Source organism: Schistocerca americana, chromosome 1 (assembly GCF_021461395.2).
Source record: "Schistocerca americana isolate TAMUIC-IGC-003095 chromosome 1, iqSchAmer2.1, whole genome shotgun sequence".
In the NCBI taxonomy this organism is placed as follows: domain Eukaryota; kingdom Metazoa; phylum Arthropoda; class Insecta; order Orthoptera; family Acrididae; genus Schistocerca; species Schistocerca americana.
In genome coordinates this window covers 240316159-240339235 of record NC_060119.1, presented here as the reverse complement: position 1 = coordinate 240339235, position 23077 = coordinate 240316159, and the positions used below count along the sequence as shown (strand labels likewise).

At 43.6% G+C, this 23077-nt stretch overlaps 1 pseudogene; it reads left to right on the top strand.

Moving 5' to 3' along the window:
• Window positions 1–22435: 22435 nt before the first annotated feature.
• LOC124553839 lies at window positions 22436–22553 on the top strand (annotated as a pseudogene).
• The last annotated feature ends 524 nt before the right edge of the window (window positions 22554–23077 follow it).

Sequence of the window (23077 nt, the reverse complement as noted above, 5' to 3'; positions counted from 1 at the left end):
CACTTCATATTTTTTTAAAAGAGGGGATAACACGGCACCCCCGGGACCGGCGTCCGTTCTAATGAATCGGCAATTACGGCGCTAAGTGCGCAGTTTGAGGCCGCGGCGTCCGACCAATTGTGCCGTACACGGCGCGCAATTAACGCCCGCCGCCGAAACAATCGCGCCGGTCCGACACGGCCGCATTTAATCTTTTAACTGGTTCATTTGTTTCACAAACACGCGCGTGGTGGCGCGTGGGATACTTGCACTCCGCCGCTTAACATCCTCTACCCACATTTTCACCTTACTCTGTGCCCCCTTTTTGTTTCGAACAATGCTTTCCGTTTGTACTAATGTTTTGAGAGGGTTAGAAACAAGTAGGTTAACGCGACAACGAGCTTTGAGTTCAAGTAAATTAATGAAGCGATTTTCTACCACTGTGCGAAACGTAAGTGAAAATGGGGGCGGCGGGGGGAGGTAGGATTGCGTACGAACCTGTAAGCGCCGTGAACGTTGCTGTGAGGATAAGGAGACACTGACTGGTACGCAGATGGTTGCACAGGAACAGAGACAACCCATCGCCCGAACCCACCAGTTACATTGCAAAACTCAGCGGTCTGTTTATATGAAATCGGAACGGAATGATGGAACTGCCAAGTCCGTCACTCACTCCTTAGCACTCGATGATAAATTTTAATTGCCCGACGGAATCTTTATCCTGACGTTGACTCTAACATGCAATCCTAAGGTGCGCAATTGCTATGAAATCCTAATGAATGACTATTTTTACTCAGTCGACAAAAATAATAATAATAATTAATTGTAGGTATCTACAAGCAACCTCAAATGAAATACAAATAAAATTAAACTGATGTTTCATTTTATTGAAAGCAATGATGTAGCAAAAGACTCAGTGACATGTTTCCTAGCATTTTCGGTCCCATCTTTTGCAGATCCGAAGAGGGAAATAGAGAATTACCGAAACTGCTAATCTGTATGAATAAATAATTTTAGCAATGTAGGCAGCTGATTCAGTTTTACAGTGACGTTATTTAAGACATTTTAAAAGAGCTTCATTTGGAGCATGTGGTTGTAAGCGGTAAAAGCTTAGACAGTGAGGAAGGCGGAAAAGATAAGACTGCGAGGTTTCGAATGTTGCGTTGGAGGAGAATGTTGAACATACCACGAGCTGGAGAAGAAGTACTGAGACGAGAAGGAGTGACACGGAGCCTACTGATAACAATCACTGCTTAGGAGAATACGATTAGCCATCCACTTCGTTGTTCGCCCCAGTTCGCTAAGGGATGATGGAGGGACGAAGAGAGACGACCGAGACAGAAATTCATCACCGACTAAACTCCGCCAGAACAGGCCCAACGGTACCGACCGGCCGCCGTGTCATCCTCAGCCCACAGGCGTCACTGGATGCGGATTTGGAGAGGCATGTGGTCAGCACACCACTCTCCCGGCCGTATTTCAGTTGACGAGAACGGGACCACTACTTGTCGATCAAGTAGCTCCTCAGTTTGCCTCAGAAGAGCTGAGTGCACCCCGCTTGCTTACAGCACTTAGCAGACTGGATGATCACACCCATCCAGGTGCTAGTCCAGCGCTTAACTTTATAGTCATCTGACGGCAACCGGTGTTACCACTACGGCAAGGCATGGGTGCAAATAGATATGGCAGAAGAGCATCAAGAGACATACACCATGAAGGGAAGAAGTATGAGTAAACCCACTGACACTTGCATATGAGATTTATCGTTACCAAAAAATATCGAAATAGGCGAGCATATAAAGTGTTCCGTACTTCTACAAAAATCTAACGTCACCGATTCCTGTGAAAAAGTAATTTCGTCCCAGTCACATTGAATGCTACAGCTGAAGCAACAATTACGTGCCGCCTTTGTGCTAGCTACATCTATAACTTAGCAGCGTCATAAAACAAAAATTGACTCTGCCAACTTGAGTAGGTGAATTTGCAGCGCAGCCCGCTGGCGTTGTGTTCGAGCCCGGAACAGCGCACCGAGCGAAACCGAGGACTAGGGCTGCGCTGCGCGGTCGCGACCGCTTGACGACAACAAATTTCTGGAGAGCGCGTAAACATGGCGCGGGCAGCGAGGGGGCGGCGTAGGAAGTGCGCGCCGCACGCGCCACCTGGCAGTCAGCTAACAGCTCGGAAACAACCGCACCGGGCATAAAGCACGCCGCCCGGCCGCGTTACATATTTCAGCGCACTTTTAAGTTATCGCGCGCTCCGGTCTGCGAACACACACACACACACACACACACACACACACGCACGTGCGAGCGCGCTCGTACACGTACACTGGCGCACGCACCGTTATAATTTGGCGGGCGCACCGCCCGCCAGATCAGCGGCTTTGCAGCGACGGACCAGAGTAACGGCCGCAGCGTTGGCAGCCCTGGCCGCAGCCGGGAGCCACGTGCGCCGTGCGCGCATTTACGCCGCCAGCGTCTCCCGGCTTACTAGCGCGATCTGCGCGCTGCGAGCGCCGCTTTTCATTTGTCATCTGAGTCCAGATGCAAAACGAGTATTGCGTTTCCTGCTAAGCGCTTGCCAAGTGTTTCCTGTCGAGGATATTGTGCAAGTCGCAGAGTAGGTTATTGATAAAGTGTTTTGACATTAGCGTTAGGAATTGTGGAGAATGGCGTGGAAAGGTTGGCGACTACATATTGGGAATGCTTTATTCCTCAAGAACGCACCTAGTGTCTTAACTGGAGGTGGAGTGGGGAGGTTATGTTAGTTGCCAAATTAATTCCGGGATTTCACTACAAATGGTTCTGGCTTCACTTGCATCTAGCCAATAAGCGTTATATCTTCTCGCTTTCCCTACACCGATGCTGAACTGATACGTCTGTTTAGCAGAGCAGGATGCGAATTCGGTCAACAAAGGCTTCTGTTCGCTCTTAGGGGGCTGGGGGGGTGGGGGGTGGGGGAGGAGGGAGGGAAAGAGTTGGCTGTCCTCTCCTGCTGTTCGTCGACGCTCAACGACAGATGCCATCACCCTAGCGGTTGAGACTTGTCGGCTGTCGGCACGGCGTACTCATAAGACATCAGTGGGGTCCATAGCAGCTTACGGTGGCCCTCACTCTCCTCTCATACGCGAGAGATGCAGAGTCCTGAGCTGCCATATAGCTGTATTAGGGACTACTGCAATGGGTGTGAAGTTCGGATGTCATCTCTGTCCCCGGGGCCCAATCCTGGGCTCAGTCTTTTGTTATATACATACGGAGCCTGTGCTTCAAAGACTGCTGGAGAATGTAAACGTGCTGGATGCGATTCCTAAGCGGACGACCTCCTTCTATTAGTAGACGGCAATTCTCGGTGCGAACTAGAGATTTAAGGTAATATGTCACGACTGTCGTTGCTGGCTGGTGCTGCAACGTGAAACTTACACTTTCACCAGATTACGTATAATTATATACTGTTGAAAGATAGATCTGCAAGTGACTCGATTACCTGGGACGGTAATGTTCTAGTTCTCAGGCATAGGAAGGCCCGCTATCTTAGAGTTGTCCCGGCGTAACGAAAAGCGCCGGCACGAAGATCAAGAAAGATACAGCAGAGAGGGCTGTGAGACGACGGCAGCCAATAGCACGCTGACTAGGATGTCACCGCGACAGGAGCGGAATCTACAAGAAGGGAATAAAAGCGACGCCCCGCCTAGCAGTGGCCGCACTAGAAGAGAGGACTAGAAGAGTCGCACTGGTAGAGCCGCACTAGAAGAACCGTGACTCGTTATCCACAGAACTCGTGTGATTAGTTTGCATGGAAATTGTATATATCAAAGGACATTGTTATTTGTGTATCGGCATTTGCTTGTGACCCAAAGTTAAGTATTGTCAATTCAATTATTACTCCATTAATAGGATTTGCTTGTGTGTTGTTTAGCTATCCGAGAAAACAGCCTCCAGGCATCCTACGAGACACGAGTGGGCAGGATACCAGAAGGGTGATGCTTAATGAGCGCCGTTATTTCGTGCCTCAGTGGGCATTAAAGGTGTTGAATAAGCTTATAAGGACTGGAAGTACAATGTAATCACATGGCCTCTTGGTTGGTAAAACTGTACCATAACTGTATATTGTCACCAATTGTGGTTCTCGGGTTTGCGCCCACAGGGTCGCATTGTTTAAACCTGCCATGGGTGTGAGGAAGGTGCAAAGGAATACCCTGTTACATGCGACAGGTGCATATCGTAATGTGGCCATGTTAGTAATTATGGTCCATTTCTCTTGCTCTCACAATGAGGGAGCAAGCAGCATTTTATTGGCTGAGGACGCGTGACTAAGTAATGATAAGACGTATCTTGGGTGAATATGCATACAATAGCAGAGGGATGGAATCCAGGACACTAACCTGATGTCAGTAGCACTGGGATGCCGAGAGTTCAGGTAGGAGGACAAATGGCCCTTGCCTAATGTCTTGGAGAGATTGCGAATGAAGCAATTACAACCAACACTCCCTCACTGGGCACCTTATCCTATATGTCTTTACCAGATGGGATGAAGAAATTGCCGATGTGTTACTGTGGTGTTGAAGAGAGCACTCCCGACGACGTATTCTTTGAGTGCCCCACATGCACCGAAGTTGCTAAAGAGCTTAGGGCTACGTTGTCTACCAGAGAGGTGAATGTATTAGTGCTAGATATTGAACTATTTGTAACGCTCAATAAGCTTTGAAATGTAATCTCTAATAAAGCCTGGCACGATTTTATTAGTAACAGGTCATGACCTTCCTGTGTACTCAACTGTAATCTGCCAAGGTGGTATGGCAGGCATTGGTGGTACCAGCGCCCTAGGTTGAAGTACAAATTACATAATTGTGCAGATGTTGTAATTTTAAATAATATGATTGTCATTGTTTTGATTTAGATGTTTTCTTTATTGATATGGTGGTGGATGGGGAATTAAGGAAATAGAGATGGCAGTGGTTCAGTTGGTAGTAGAGGCCCGACTCTAAATACCAGGAACGGTAACTCGCCGGGACTAACCCTGCGAGGCTAAGTGGCCATTTTCTAGAGTACGGAACAAACAGCAGAAATTGAGTGCATTGTAGATTGTGCAGTTTGTTGATTGTATCTATTTATTTATTTCATAACCTACTTTTGCTTATTGTCAGTATAACACTATATACATAAACTGACTGACACACTGTTAAAGCTATACTTTTGTTGTTTTATTTAAGGAGCCCCTTAGCTCCAGAAAGGCTCAAAATCATTAAAAGTTCAATTTTTACTTTTTTGCGTTTTCTGAATCTGCAGACTATTACCTTTTAATAGAAATATAATTTATTCAGTTCCGAAGACTACAACTATTTTTAAATTTTTTTTGAAATGTGTTCTACATGGGCGTGACCCACTGTGGCGCTGTTAAACTGCTGTCAAATGGTGTTATTATTAACGTCCGTGTTCATCAGGTACATTTTAGTGATGTGAGATAAAGTATGTGTATGTGATGGTTCAATATATATCGTGGTGTGATTGTCGATTGTTTCATGTTTATTTACTCTGTCGTTATCTCGAAAATATTCGTAATTAATTCTGTTTCTCGAGTCTCTGTTTTGTTGAAGTATAATAATGAGTAAAAGTTAAGTTATTAGAAATCCTCTGAAGGCTTTTAAGAAAAGGAGAAATGTTGGAAAGCCAAAGGTATGTGTTATTACTGTAAACAATAAAGACGATAACCAAGTGAGTGAACCTAACCTCTCAAGTACACCTGCCCATAGCAGTCAAAGTGGGAAAGAAAATACTTCACAGAAGAAGCTTGGTTCAATGAGTGAAAACTATGAATGTTTTATGGGTGAATCGGATGTGAATGAAATATTTGATATGTCGGTTCTCAAAGGAATTTTTTCAAACTGTGTAAGATGTATTCATTGTAGTGAAGTTGGTCTGGAACTCTCCATAATAAAGCACGTAGGACTTGCTAGTGAAATACAACTCAAATGTGATAAGTGTTCATACATGACCACCTTTTGGAACAGTGTTGCAGTAACTGCAACTGAAGAAAATGGTAGCAAAATCTACGAACACAACAACGAGCGATGCTTGCTTTAGACAAGGAACGCCTTCGGGCTGCAGACAGGGCTGTAAAGAGTCTAGAAATACAAGCAAGAGTAAACAGGAGGAGGAACAAGAGGAAGCTGGAGGAGGAGTTTGCAGAGGATGAAGATAATCCATCCTATGGACCTGCAATGCACTAAAAAGTTAATCCAATCTTTGTCGCTCGATTCCCAAAACTTTTATTTTCTCACACTAATTACATGTTTTCTATGGATCTTCCAAACATATTTGTTTCAAACTTTCAGTAAATGTTACACAGTACCTTCTGCATAATTTAACACAGCCTTTTTCCAAAAAAACTGTATATTTTTGAATATATAAATAAAAAATTGCAAAAAAATGTTGTGAATTTTCATTACAATTGAAAAAAAATCATCTTTAATAACTGAACTAAAATTTTGTAAAATCCCTGTGTTAAGTTGTAGCCCATATTCCAATAAATAATCTGTAACAAGTTCAACTTCCTACCTCAAATACTTTGTGAGGAAAGATGTAATTTATAAGCGTTATTTTAACATTGCAAGTATAGGGCGTTCCGGAGCCCCTTAAGTAAATAAGAAAAGACTCGTTATGTTTTAGGTGACGGTATTTCTTTCAGTGTAAATAAAACATAAATAGAAAGAAGACATGTCTTCCTCAGCCCTGCTTCAACGAAATATAACATGTACATAACACATGTACACGACACTAACTGATGAAATACTGACACGCAGACAAATTAGAACAGAAACCTGTTAACCTATTGAAACGTCCCCTTAGAAAAATTAATGAATTACTGTGCTGATAAACCTCTTACATTATCTGATTTTCAAACAGCTGAGCAGAACTGAACGTACTCAAACATTTCGCTCTTTACCTATTCTGATCAACACTAAACTGACGCACAATATTTTTAGCGCAACGCAATCTGACTTTTAATAATCCCTCCAAAAGAATGGCCCTGACTAACAATAACCTATACCTTTCACGAATCACTTACCTCACAAAAATCTTCATAACTCGAACTACTGCAATACAGCGAGCGCCAATACTGCCAGCCAAATAAAAGATTCAAACTACTGAAGGCACTAACTACTGATAGGCATAGTTAGAAAATGAAAGATTTTGACAGAGAACAAACAATGTATTTACCTTAATAGTGTTCAAAAGTCATAATATATATTATCAGTCCATGACATCCAGTCTTACAAATTTACTGTCTCTGATGGACACACGTCCAGATCATCCGCTCTCAAAAATCCGCCATCTCTCTCCCCACATCCACCACTGCTGGCGGCTCACCTCCAACTGCGCAACTCTACGCGCAGTTAACAGCCAACTGCCCAACACTACAATAGCATATACTCCAACAATGCATACCAACCACAGCCTTCACACAGCACAGTCCGTGGTTTTCATACAGAGCGCTACTTGGCGTTACCAACATAAAAACCTAAACAGCCTACTTACACTATTAAGTAGGATAGTTCGTGGCCGATTATTGTATCAGGTGCCACGTTAACCTCAAATTATATTACATTCACACGAAAAACTGTAATCCAAGTAATCTAGCTAATTAACGCACGTACAGTATAAAAACTCTAACAAAACTTAGAATAGCTGTGCGAGAGATGAATCGACTCGTGACACCCGACACGTGACTTGTCTCGGGTAATAAACTGAAATGAAATGCTCTGCACATGGGTGGCGGGCTCGTGGCTACGTTACGAGACCACCTTCCTGAGCGGCGCCGGTGAAGGGACAACTTTTCCAACACTAATCTTTCCTAATTTCTTTTCCTTTCCCTTTTTAAAAATTAACATTTTATAATTTTCCATTTGAAAATGTCATTTATTGTAATATCAAGAAATAATCACTGCTGTATCTTATACAAAAAAGGACAAAACATCCCCACGATGCCCACCTCTAGTGGCGCTGCATGGGCAATGGTGTCCGCTGCCTCTGGGCGCGTATTCAAATTGTGCTGCGCGTTGGGGGCCGTGAGTACCGACTAAGTGATATGAGGAGCACTACAGCCAGCACAACACAAAGTTTATCAGATGGTGGGCCCAGTGAAGGGAAAAAAAAGCAGCCTTGCCTATTGCTGGATACGTGCTTGTTGCTTCGCCTTGTTCCTTGTTAGTGCTGCTGCGAGTGCGGCTAGTCCCAGCAGAGGCTCGAGTCCTCCCTCGGGCATGGTTGTGTGTGTTTGTCCTTAGGATAATTTAGTTTAAGTAGTGTGTAAGCTTAGGGACTAATGACCTTAGCAGTTAAGTCGCATAAGATATCACACACATTTGAACTTTTTTTTTTTTTTCTGCTGCGATGCGGGATTTCGAAAACCACGTTGACTCAGAGCTTAGCGGACTGTTGCCTGATTTCGCGCTACACATCACAGAACGGAACGAAACGAAACGTCGGACTTTTCGCAATGTATTTCAAATGCTGTATTCGGACAGACCATCACCGGTACAGATCAACACGTGAACGTCAGAGATTTCGGGAATGAAGATTTCACATTCGGATTGACGTTGAAGTTGGTAAATGTTCCATGAAGACTTTTAAAATTTTTCTTTTTCTAATACAAATAGAGGCAAAATATCTGATACCGAAAAAATGATTAGGTTTCACTACACCAGAGCAACGGAAATGCCTATACTGCGCATAAATGAGAATCTAAGTTGATAAGTTTTCGCTAAAAAAGTTTTTCAAACAGAAGGAGTCAGTTGTATTGAAGGAGAAAATACAGGTTTTTGTGACATTATTTGGTGCTCACACAAGAAAACCATCCTGTTAAGGTCAAGAACATCTATTATTTTATACTGCTTTTGCTATTTAAAAAAATCTATCATTGCTGGTTCGTTAATTCTGATATTATATTACGAATGCTATGTCATAGCCTCGCTTACAGACTTTAGGACTAGGATAGGCGAACTGACGTTGCGTTGAGGCTCCGTCTGGTGTGAATATACCACCGTTTGGCGTTGAAGTTCAGTTCCGCTCCGTTTTGTTGATGTTCGGCATGAATCAACCTCTACTCTCCTTTGCCTAATCATTAGATCACGAAAATTGTGCTCTCTTGACACAGATTTCCATAACAAAAAATGTCCACTGCAGATCTCAGGACCTCTACCATCCTCCGTGTTACCATTTGTCAACAGTGTCATTTGGATGTAGTACGGAGAGGTACATCGTCAGGTGTATAGATTGTTGGATGTTTGCACAGCATTTCTCGCTACCCACCCACTCTAGGGAATGAGGGAGGCGAAAACTGCATACTATAGTTTTTAAAGGACATAATATTCACCGTGTACTGTACAAATTATTTATTTCACAAGTCAACGGCGAATACGATGGTTCAAATGGCTCTGAGCACTATGGGACTTAACATCAGAGGTCATCAGTCCCCTAGAACTTAAAACTACTTAAACCTAACTAACCCAAGGACATCACACACATCCATGCCCGAGGCAGGATTCGAACCTGCGACCGTAGCAGTCGCGCAATTCCGGAATGAAGCGGCTATGAGAGTATGCAATGCATCGAAAGCCACGTTGATAGCAACTAGAGGGACAATAGGATCCTAAGCGCCGAGATCTGTCTTGTACACGAGCTAACTCTGGTGAGCAACGGGAAGTACACCATCTGAAGGTCCGTTGCTTGATTAGGGACGTTAACTGGAGACATCACCTTACTTTCAAAACCTGTGACCTTTCAATTTAGGGTCAACAAGTGTGGAGCCGTTTTCCTAAATCCTGCTTCCCGGCTACAGCGGCCAGTTTTTCACACCGCTTTTGCTTCTGGTAGAGCTGCTGTTCCTCTGGAGTGTCAAATGTTGCATCATTGATACTACCAGAGTTCTCATACTGACAGCGAGTCGACAGGAATATTCGAGGCACCGATGCACCAGTTTGCTTCTCATCTATTAATTACTTACGCATTCTACATGATGCGGACAGGACTGGCATTCCTCAAGCGCAAGCTTGCTACTCGCAACCGTTAAGGTCGGGGGAAAAAAAAGTACGACAGCAATCAAACAGGTATCCTGGGAAAACGCCAGCGGGGAACTTACTGCCGGCTGCCGACATTTTTCATAATTACGCGGGGGAAACTGTAAAAATCGCGAAGAAATGGCTGTTTATACCAGTGTGTGAGAGAGAGAGAGAAGGTGGGGGAGGGAGATGGTGGGAGGGGGAGAGGCAGAGAGGCCGCTAACGGGCGCCCCCCCTGGCCTCACGTCGCGCCGGGTTATCGCGATCGGTGGACAGCTGCGGTGAATGATAATGAACGGCTTCCTTCATGCTTCACTGGCGGCCAAGCGGCCCTTTATCTCCCTACATACAAATTACCGAGAGAAGCCTTCATCGATTGCCGCTTGCCGAAGCGCGGTGGCTCGACTCCGATTCCTTCGCCAGCCGCTCGTCCAGACCGGAGACGTCCACTTCCAGGAATCAGTCTCGCATTTTATGTTTAACATGCATTATATACATGCACGGTGATTTTGGTAATCCCGCGTTAAGCCGCTCGTCTGGAGACCTTGGGTCGAAAATATCTGAAAAATTTAAACAGCGAGTCCGCGGTTAATACACTACTGGCCATTAAAATTGGTACACCACGAAGATGACGTGCTACAGACGCGAAATTTAACCGACAGGAAGAAGAGTCTGTGATATGCAAGTAATTAGCTTTTCAGAGCATTCACAGAAAGTTGGTGCCGGTGGCGACACCTACAACGAGCTGACATGAGGATAGTTTCTCACCGATTTCTCATACACAAACAGTAGTTGACCGGCGTTGCCTGGTGAAACGTCGTTACGATGCCTCGTGTAAGGAGTAGAAATACCTACCATCACGTTTCCGACTTTGATTAAGGTCGGATTGTAGCCTATCGCTATTGTGGTTTATCGTATCGCGACATTGCTGCTCGCGTTGGTCGAGATCCAATGGCTGTTGGCACAACATGGAATCGGTGGGTTCAAGAGGGTAATACGGAACGCCGTGCTGGATCCCAACGGTCTCGTATCACTAGCAGTCGAGATGACAGGCATCTTATTCCCATGGCTCTAACGGATCGTGCAGCCACGTATCGATCCCTGAATCAACAGATGGGGAGGTTTGCAAGACAACAACCATCTGCACGAACAGTTCGACGACTTTTGCAGCAGTATGGACTATCAGCTCGGAGGCCCTTGACACTGCGTCACAGACAGGAGCACCTGCGATGGTGTACTCAACGACGAACCTGAGTGCGCGAATGGCAAAACGTCATGAATCCAGGTTCTGTTTACAGCATCATGATGGTCGCATCCGTGTATGGCGACATCGCGGTGACCGCACATTGGAAGCGTGAATTCGTCATCGCCATACTGGCGTATCACCCGGCGTGATTGTATGAGGTGCCATTGGTTACACGTCTCGGTCACCTCTTGTTCGCATTGACGGCACTCTGAACGGTGGACGTTACATTTCAGATGTGTTACGACCCGTGGCTCTACGCTTCATTCGATCCCTGCGAAACTCTACATTTCAGCAGGATAATGCACGACCGCATGTTACAGTTCCTGTACGGGCCTTTCTGGATACAGAAAATGCTCTACTTCTGCCCTGGCCAGCTCATTCTCCAGATCTCTCACCAATTGAAAACGTCTGGTCAATGGTGACCGAGCAACTGGCTCGTCACAATAGGCCTGTCACTACTATTGATGAACTGTGGTATTGTGTTGAAGCTGCATGGGCAGCTGTACCTGTACACGCCATCGAAGCTCTGTTTGACTCAATGCCCAGGCGTATCAAGGCCGTTATTAAGGCCAGAGGTGTTTGTTCTGGGTACTGATTTCTCAGGATCTATGCACCCAAATTGCGTGAAAATGTAATCACATGTCAGTTCTAGTATAATATATTTGTCCAATGAATACCCGTTTGGTATCTGCATTTCTTCTTGGTGTAGCAATTTTAATGGCCAGTAGTGTATTTTGAGTAAACCACAATGTTATTTAACAGTTCGTATTGTCCTTCAACCAATGGGAGTTACGTTTCCTAAAAGCGAAGAACAAGGTGCTAAACAGGTACTTGTTTAGCAGGCTATCGACTTTACCCTTGTACAAAAAAATACGAGAACATGCACTATACCTTTATCAGAATAATGAGCTGAATGACAGCAGACGGCAACCCAGTTCTAAGCAAAAAAGAGAAAGCAGAAAGGTGGAAGGAGTATATAGAGGGTCTATACAAGGCTGATGTACTTGAGGATAATATAATGGAAATGGAAGAGGATGCAGATGAAGATGAAATGGGAGATATGTTACTGCGTGAAGAGTTTGACATAGCACTGAAAGATCTGAGTTGAAACAAGGCTCCGGGAGTAGACAACATTCCATTAGAACCACTGACAGCCTTGGGAGAGTCCTGACAAAACTCAACCACCTGGTGAGCAAGATGTATGAGACAGGCGAAATACCATCAGACTTCAAGAAGAATATAATAATTCCAATCCCAAAGTAAGCAGGTGTTGACAGATGTGAAAGTTACCGAACTATCAGTTTCATAAGTCACAGCTGCAAAATACTAACGCGAATTCTTTACAGACGAATGGAAAAACTGGTAGAAGCCGACCTTGGGGAAGATCAGTTTTCATTCCATAGAAATACTGGAACACGTGAGACAATACTGACCCTACGACTTACCTTAGAAGAAAGATAAAGGAAAGGCAAGCCTATGTTTCTAGCATTTGTAGACTTAGAGAAAGCTTTTGACAATGTTGACTGGAATAGTCTCTTTCAAATTCTAAAGTTGGCAGGGGTAAAATACAGGGAGCGAAACGCTATTTACAATTTGTACAGAAACCAGATGGCAGTTATAATAGTCGAGCGGCATGAAAGGGAAGCAGTGGTTGAGAAGGGAGTGAGACATGGTTGTAGCCTCTCCCCGATGTAATTCAATCTGTATATTGAACAAGCAATAAAGGAAACAAAAGAAAAATTCGGAGTAGGTATTAAAATCCATGGAGAAGAAATAAAAACTTTGAGGTTCGCCGATGACGTTGTAATCCTGTCAGAGACAGCAAAGGACTTGGAAGAGCAGTTGAACGGAATGGACAGTGTCTTGAAAGGAGGATATAAGATGAACATCAACAAAAGCAAAACGAGGATAATGGAATGTAGTCGAATTAAGTCGGGTGATGCTGAGGGAATTAGATTAGGAAATGAGACACTTAAAGTAGTAAAGGAGTTTTGATATTTGGGGAGCAAAATAACTGATGATGGTCGAAGTAGAGAGGATATAAAATGTAGACTCTCAATGCCAAGGAGAGCGTTTCTGAAGAAGAGAAATTTGTTAACATCGAGTATAGATTTAAGTGTCAGGAAGCCGTTTCTGAAAGTATTTGTATGGAGTGTAGCCATTTACGGAAGTGAAACATGACGATAAATAGTTTGGACAAGAAGAGAATAGAAGCTTTCGAAATGTGGTGCTACAGAAGAATGCTGAATGTTAGATGGGTAGATCACATAACTAATGAGGAGGTATTGAACAGAATTGGGGAGAAGAGGAGTTGGTGACACAACTTGACTACAAGAAGGGATCGGTTGGTAGGACATGTTCTGAGGCATGAAGGGATCACCAATTTAGTATTGGAGGGCAGCGTGGAGGGTAAAAATCGTAGAGGGAGACCAAGAGATTCAGAAGGATGTAGGTTGCAGTAGTTACTCAGAGATGAAGAAGCTTGCACAGGATAGAGTAGCATGGAGAGCTGCATCAAACTAGTCTCAGGACTGAAGACAACAACAACAACATGCCAGCAAACTGTTTATATAACAGCCACCATAGCAACAACCAATCAGACAACGAGTTTCGTCACACTTTAAGTCTTCTCCACGATCTGTTACCTTAGCTGCTGATTGCCAGTCAGCTGTGGACGACAATAGTGTAACATAATTGTTGAGTTTGTTTTTATATGGTTTGTGTCTCAGTAATTTACGTATCTTTGACGAAACATGTGAAACTAAGTGAAAAATTGCTTATGAAGGTGATAAGACTATTACGACCCTGCAAAGCGAACCCAACGCTGCACTTTAATGGGGAACATATGAACGTATTCAGCACGAAACTTCACAGCTGCTGCTGGCAGAGTCATAATGTGGTTGTGCGTAACGTCGAACCTACGACATCCGCCCCCCCCCCCCCCTTCCCGTCCACCATTCACTGGCTCAGTTGTCAGCCACTTTCTTCTACAATAGTGATCCAGCTACAGGCGCGCATATTTTTGGCTAGATCGATAAATAAAAAAACTGCGAAGCGCAAATAAGACCCGCTCCATGAGTGTTTCGTACAAAATTATGTACCCTATAGAGGTAGTTCAACCATCCCGGAAATCGAAGATCTCAACGAGTTTTGCATGTTATCGAAATCGATACTGGCAAGACGCTGGTCCTCGAAATTCCAAGACTTTCGAGAATGTTTTAATTTTAAGATTTAAGTTTGAATTTTTGTGTAATTTTTCCATTTGCTGTTGTAATTCCTGAGAAAATGGGATCTTAACAGACACACAGAGAGAAAATCAGATAGCAAATGACAAAAAATTTCTTTCTTGTGATATATTCACAAATAAACAATTTACAGTTTTCCCCCTACTTGTACTGCGAAACCGTGCTGCGAGCCAAACTTCTTGATTTTAAATGAACGGGGAAAAACCCTACAGGTTTTCATGAGCCAGTTCGCGAGTATCAAACTATGTGACATAAATGGCCATTTCTTTTGACTGCATTGAATTATACACTGTACTCGTATTAGGGAGAACGACGGTTGAAACCCGCGTCTGGCCATCCTGATTTAGGTTTTCCGTGATTTCCCTAAAATCGCTTCAGGCAAATACCGGGATGGTTCCTTTGAAAGGGCTCGGCCGACTTCCTTCCCCATCCTCCCATAATCCGGTAGGACCAATGACCCCACTGTCTGGTTCCCCACTCCGAATCAACCAGTAACTTAGAAGCTTATCTTTTTACACCGCCAAGGGACCGTAGACCTTAGTACGTGACATAAATTTCAACTTGATTCGTCCACCCATTCCTGCGGAAAAGAAGTGTTAACAGCCGAGCTGATAGCCAGACAGACGGACAACAAAATGATCCTGTAATGGTTCCGTTTTTACCTATTGAGGTACTGTATCCTAAAACTTAGAATTATTTTCACCTTTGCCTAACACTTAAAACAGTTAATCCCTCTAAGTCAATGAACCTGCAACTATAAGTGGACAATTCTTTAGGTACCTGTCCGTTTGCACATTAGTCGATACTTTCTTTTCCATTTTCATTTTCTATCATACCTGCCCTCCCAGAACCGAAGAGAAGCCATTATCTTACCGACCGAGCTGAAATTATTGCTGAAGTACAATATCATTCAGCTGATGACGAACATGATAGCTGAAACGCAGAGAATTATAAATAGATCGGGACATCGGGACATCGACACACACACACACACACACACACACACACACACACACACACACACAGAGAGAGAGAGAGAGAGAGAGAGAGAGAGAGAGACCAACCAATTTACGACGTCCTACATTTGGGCCGTATGTTCTGGCAGTACGCACTAAACCCCAGCAACATCCTTCATTTGTATAAACAGTCTACTTCATTTGCTACGTAATACTATGTAATTCAAAGACACGTGCAACTAATGAGCGCTAGTTAGACAGTTGATGTATTTCAGATGTGTCTGGCACCGAAATGTATTTGCTAAGTTGTATCTGTAGCAGCACTCATCTCGGGATTGTCTGAATTCCCGGTAATCATATCACCAAACGGCTGAAACGGCCCACTCGCTACTGAGTTGTAGGTAGCCTACCTAACGACTTCTAGGGGCCTCTACAATTTCACTTTCAATATTTCACATAATTGTTGGCAGACTTTAAAAATTTAAAATGGTGTCATAATCCACTCAGTAAGAGGTACAGTCTTACGTTAAAGATTGAACACAATATGTCAAATTTTAAAGTTAGAAATCGTTTATACTTGTTGAGGATGCGCAACTCATTGTGCGCGAATTATCCAGACCACATTCATACAGCACTTAATAACTTACAACACACTTTACATGTATTTTCAAACCTTTTCTACACTTTTTCTCGCTTGCATCACCACAAATTAATAAAAAAAGGTTTCCTTCGAACCTTCGTGTTTCGTGCAGTTAAACTTTAGAATCAAGCATATGAAATTTTAATTTATTATTTATTTGCTACGAAGTATATTTGCTGCTTATTTTGCGCACAGTATCCACACGTACCATTGTAGATACATACAAAATTATATCGTTGTACGACGCGTAGCCGGCCGATGTGGCCGAGCGGTTCTCGGCGCTTCAGTCCGGAACCGCGCTACCGCTACGGTAGCAGGTTCGTATCCTGCCTCGGGCATGGATGTGTGTGACGTCCTTAGGTTAGTTAGGTTTAAGTAGTTCTAAGTTCTAGGGGACTGATGACCTCAGATGTTAAGTCCCATAGTGCTCAGAACCATTTGAACCATTTTTTTTTTTTTTGTTAAGTCCTATAGTGCTCAGAGCCATTTTTTTTACGACGCGTAATTTAGAAAAAAACTAGCTTTAAAAGAAAAAGAGCCAATCTTGGTTTTTCACTTTTTCATTAGTGTATGGTATAATCCGAAACTAGTAAAGCCAATGTAATTAAGGCCCTGCGTCCGTAACCCAAAAGGTTCTATATGTCTAACGTCACATATTTAACAGATTAACTCATTTCCAGATATTTGAAGCTGTTTTATACATGGGTGACCGATTCTTTAAAGAATCGGGGGGTTGGAATGTGGAAGGGTAGGAGAGGGAGTTAGGGTTGCTCCACTGAACGTCGATGATAGTTAACGCTACGTGAAACAATCCACGAGGAAATTTGACAACTGGAAAAAAGAAGTTTGTAGGTAGCTGATGAGATTATCCTAGGGTAACCTCAGTGGCGCACCACGCTCCGCGCGAAGCGAAAACGATGATGATGACGACGACGACGGAGTCCGCCCCTAGCGGGCGCGGCGAGGGAGCGCCGAGCACAAACAAACTTGGTGCGCAGTTGGAAGTGACAGCAAACCAGGAGCTAACACCGACGAGCGGCGGGGTAAATTTGTCACAATTTGCCGGGCGGCGCTCGGCCGCGCGCTGACGGGCCGAGCGCTGCAGCCACATGTGCGTGGGAAGGGGTGAGGCGGGAGGAACAAGTGGGTGGGGGGGGGAGGTGACGGCTGGGGGAGGAGCCGGCGGCGGCTATTTGATCCGTCAGCGGCTCAGCTGGCATCTTTGTTCTAAGTGACAGCCGGAGCGACGCCATTGTCGGGAGGCGTGCGGGCCCAGGAATTTTAATTCCGGGTCCGGGACGGCTTCTTCATTAGCACCTGGTGCCCCGGCCCGGCGCGGCCCCAGCCGCCGTGATTCCTCAGAGGTCCGCCTGGCAGTCGCGAGAGACGCAGCGCGCAGCTCCACGGCGGAAGGTACCCACCGCTCCCATGTTCCAGCTGACGCCGCGGTCTGCGCCCACCGACAAGACCCACGCTGTCTCGGGAGCCAACGCCATAGTATCGTGACCATTTTTTGAGATAAAAAAATGACAAAAGCGTGTAGGGCTCGGCACTGGGGATTCTGTACAAACTTAATCAAGTATAGAGGGTACTCTAAAACTCCCCTTATAAACGTCTAGGATTTGTAGAGGGTGTAACTATATGTGATTGCCTGATCATTTTAAATCATTCACTAACCGAGCAGTCGGTCGGCAACAGCTACAGTTAGCAAATAATGTTGTGAGAATGTAAAAGGTGAACGACCTGTGACGTAACGTGTTTATTGTCGAAGCGCCGTCAGAGATGCACTGAGTTGCTGACTTTGAAAACCGCGGCGCGAAAAAACGGACAGAAGAAGAACACTTTTACACATTCTTTTGATTTACGAGATATTCTCGATCAACAGTTACTCAGTTACTCATTTTCTCTTGTCTCTTGTAACGTGTGTCGGACGCGCATGTCTTGCCGCCGTATTATTATTATTGTTAAAAATAATATTATTTTAGTGTAAGTAAAAGCGCAGTACTAAAAGTGCAATAGTGCACAGCAGTAGATTTATTGTGCGACGTGTATGTGAAAACGTCAAAGGAATTATTTTCATTATGAGAAGAGAAGTGCCAGTCAAAACGGTATCCATGTTAAATCCTTCACTGCAGTGTAAGTTCATCTATTAATTGCCATAAATTCAGAGTTAAATGGAACTGGTGTTGGACTATTTATTTATTATAGAATCTATGTCTCACTCTTTCGTGAAGTTATTTAATTTTCTTTATGTTTCTGCCAAATAGAGAGTTCACAGTCACGAATTCTTTCGTCGAGATCGGACGGAAGTTGCATGCGGCGAAATATCTTCTCCGCGCCATGTTCTACCGGTAAATGCATGATAAACTACGGTCCCTTAGGAAATTCATGTTGAGCTATCCAAAAATAATTATATTTTGAATAGGCATTTACTCTCCTCTGCAATGTAACTTCCGACTGATCAGACGATGCAACAAGAGACAGCCGCACACGGTCGGCGTTCGCAAATATATTTCCGCCGCTGATTATAGCTATATGTTACAGCACAAAAGTAAACATATTGTTATAATTAGCGACTACGAACGGGGACATTTATAACTGTATGTTTATGTACACACATTACGTAAACATATCGTTATAAGGGGACTGAGTAGACTATGGAACCCATGTGCGGAAGCGTATCGTTTCCGATCTACAGTCATTTGAAAACATGTTTCTAACGCGAACACTTTTACAAGTAGTTTATTACACGTGATCCAGTACATCACTTGTTTTACAATTCCGGTCATCAATAAGAAAAAGAGGAAACTTTATCAGTTTACAGAAACAATTCCATTTCCAGTTCGGATGTGTGGCGTCACGTTGGAGCACCGCTCTGACGCCTGTTGACAGCGAAGGTGCCTCTTTCTCGAAGCCGTTGCGAAACTGTGGCGAAAAGAATATCCTCCCATGGAGTCGGAGATTGTGGAGAACGATCATGATAAAGGTGACGAGCCGTTTTTCCATTACCGTGAGCTTCGCCACACAGAATGATCATGTCGGTGTATTCTGCAAACGTGAATCAACCGTGATGCCCTGACACTCACAGACGCGCGAATAAGACTCGAGTCAGGTCATAGAGGTACAACAGACGTCAAATGACAGCAGGTGATCCGACGTAAGCATCCCCCACCGTGACTACGTTGTTGCACATCTACCTAGCAAACACGTTTTCAAACGATTGTAGCACGAAAACGGTACGTTTTCGGACATGGGTTTCAATTCAAAATACAGGGTGTTTATAAATAAACATCGGAGTTTTAACGCTTTATAATATTTATTATATTAAACTTACAGTTATAGACGATATGTCAAATGAAAGAACAACTCAAACGGTTTTACCAAGAACCTTATAAATGTTCAGTGTGAGCTGCATTTGTCACACGGCACACATCAAGTCTATAGCCGACTTCTTCCCAAACGTTGATAAGTGTGTATTCAGTGTTTGTAGCAATAGCTGCTTCAATCCGGTTTCTTAATTCAGGGAGGTCTGCTGGTAGCAGAGGCACGTTCACACTATCCTTGATGAAGCCCCCAAAGGAAAAAATAGCATGGCGTTAGGTCGGGTAAACGTGGAGGCAATGCAAAGCAAGCCCTGTCATTGGGCCCCTTGCGGCCTATCCAGTGCTTGGGTACATGGGTAACTAGACTTGATGTGTGCCGTGTGACAAATGGTGCTCACATTGAACATTTATAGGTTCTTGGTAAAACTGTATGAGTTGCTCTTTCATTTGACATATCATTTATAACTGTAATTTTAATGTAATAAATATTATAAAGCGTTAAAACCCCGATATTCATTTATAAACACCCTGCATTGTCTACACGTCCCCTTTACAATTCCTAAAAATTAATAAGGGGAATTTTAGAGCAACCCGTATATGTAGTTCATCCATCCTGAGAATCGAGAATCTCGACGATTTTTGTTCATTACCATTATCGATACTGGAAGGTTATTGGTCCCGGGAATTCCAAGACCGTATCAAAATCTCTACAATATTTCCTCACACTAGCCTGCACATACAAAAAGAAGTGAGCGACGGACTTTAGTTTATATACGTAGAGAAGTTGGGAAGGAAAACATAGGTACAAAGAAGGTAGCTGCGAAGAAACCATGGGTAACAGAAGAAATGCTTCAGTTGATTGATGAAAGGAGGAAGTACAAACATGTTCCGGGAAAATCAGGAATACAGAAATACAAGCCGCTGAGGAATGAAATAAATAGGAAGTGCAGGGAAGCTAAGACGAAATGGCTGCAGGAAAAATGTGAAGACATCGAAAAAGATATGATTGTCGGAAGGACAGACTCAGCATACAGGAAAGTCAAAACAACCTTTGGTGACATTAAAAGCAAGAGTGCAATGGGAATTCCACTGTTAAATGCAGAGGAGAGAGCAGATAGGTGGAAAGAATACATTGAAAGCCTCTATGAGGGTGAAGATTTGTCTGATGTGATAGAAGAAGAAACAGGAGTCGATTTAGAAGAGATAGGGGATCCAGTATTAGAATCGGAATTTAAAAGAGCTTTGGAGGACTTACGGTCAAATAAGGCAGAAGGGATCGATAACATTACATCAGAATTTCTAAAATCATTGGGGGAAGTGGCAACAAAACGACTATTCACGTTGGTGTGTAGAATACATGAGTCTGGCGACATACCATCTGACTTTCGGAAAAGCATCATCCACACAATTCCGAAGACGGCAAGAGCTGACAAGTGCGAGAATTATCGCACAGTCAGCTTAACAGCTCACGTATCAAAGCTGCTTACAAGAATAATATACAGAAGAATGGAAAAGCAAATTGAGAATGCGCTAGGTGAAGATCAGTTTGGCTTTAGGAAAAGTAAAGGGACGAGAGAGGCAATTCTGACGTTACGGCTAATAATGGAAGCAAGGCTAAAGAAAAATCAAGACATTTTCATAGGATTTGTCGACCTGGAAAAAGCGTTCGACAATATAAAATGGTGCAAGCTGTTCGAGATTCTGAAAAAAGTAGGGGTAAGCTATAGGGAGAGACGGGTCATATACAATATGTACAACAACCAAGAGGGAATAATAAGAGTGGACGATCAAGAACGAAGTGCTCGTATTAAGAAGGGTGTAAGACAAGGCTGTAGCCTTTCGCCCCTACTCTTCAATCTGTACATCGAGGAAGCAATGATGGAAATAAAAGAAAGGTTCGGGAGTGGAATTAAAATACAACGTGAAAGGATATCAATGATACGATTCGCTGATGACATTGCTATCCTGAGTGAAAGTGAAGAAGAATTAAATGATCTGCTGAACAGAATGAACAGTCTAATGAGTACACAGTATGGTTTGAGAGTAAATCGGAGAAAGACGAAGGTAATGAGAAGTAGTAAAAATGCGAACAGCGAGAAACTTAACATCAGGATTGATGGTCACGAAGTCAGTGAAGTTAAGGAATTCTGCTACCTAGGCAGTAAAATAACCAATGACAGACGGAGCAAGGAGGACATCAAAAGCAGACTCGCTATGGCAAAAAAGGCATTTCTGGCCAAGAGAAGTCTACTAATATCAAATACCGGCCGTAATTTGAGGAATAAATTTCTGAGGATGTACGTCTGGAGTACAGCATTGTATGGTAGTGAAACATGGACTGTGGGAAAACCGGAACAGAAGAGAATCGATGCATTTGAGATGTGGTGCTATAGGCGAATGTTGAAAATTAGGTGGACTGATAAGGTAAGGAATGAGGAGGTTCTATGCAGAATCGGAGAGGAAAGGAATATGTGGAAAACACTGATAAGGAGAAGGGACAGGATGATAGGACATCTGCTAAGACATGAGGGAATGACTTCCATGGTACTAGAGGGAGCAGTAGAGGGCAAAAACTGTAGAGGAAGACAGAGATTGGAATACGTCAAGCAAATAATTGAGGACGTAGGTTGCAAGTGCTACTCTTAGATGAAGTGGTTAGCACAGGAAAGGAATTCGTGGCGGGTCGCATCAAACCAGTCAGTAGACTGATGACAAAACAAAAAATAAAAAAAAAACGTAGAGAGAGAAAATTTAACAAAACATTTCTCATTTACTTACTAAAACATGACAACAACTAACATTTTATGTTTGCTTGCAGTAATGTTCATCTATAAGCTTTAAACGGATGATAAATGCGTTGTTGTTCAAAAAGCAAAATAAGATTTTTATGATATAACTACAATTTAACAGGTTTCAGATTTTTTTACTTTACTTGCACTATGAAACCTTGCTTCTAGCCGAATTTCGTAATTCCAGGTCAATGGGAGGCAACGGCCTTGCCGCAGTGGATACACCGGTTCCTGTCTGATCACCAAAGTTAAGCGCTGTCGGTCGTGGCCGGCACTTGGATGGGTGACCATCCGGGCCGCCATGCGCTGTTGCCATTTTTCGAGGTGCACTCAACCTCGTGATGCCAACTAATGAGCTACTCGAACGAATAGCAGCGGCGCCGCTCAAAGAAAACCATCATAACGACCGGGAGAGCGTTGTGCTGACCACACGCCCCTCCTATTCGCATCTTCACCTGAGGATGACACGGCGGTCAGATGGTCCCGATGGGCCACTTGTGGCCTGAAGACGGAGTGCTTAGGTCAACGGGAAGTACCCTACAGGTTTTGATGAGTGAGTTTGCGAGTATCAAATTAAGTGGCATAAATAAACTAATTTTTTGACTGGATTTACTTAAATTTTTAAATTTTTTACACCACTGAGGCACAATAGACTTCTGTATGTGACATAAATCTGAGCTTGATACGCCATCCTCTTTCTGAGAAAAAGAGTTCTTAACAGTTGGACAGACAGACAGATGGATATAAAAGGACAAAAAATATATTTTAGTGTGATATGGTTACAAATCAGATTTTTTCCTTCTCTTGTTCAGCGAAACCTTGCTTCTAGCAAAATTTTA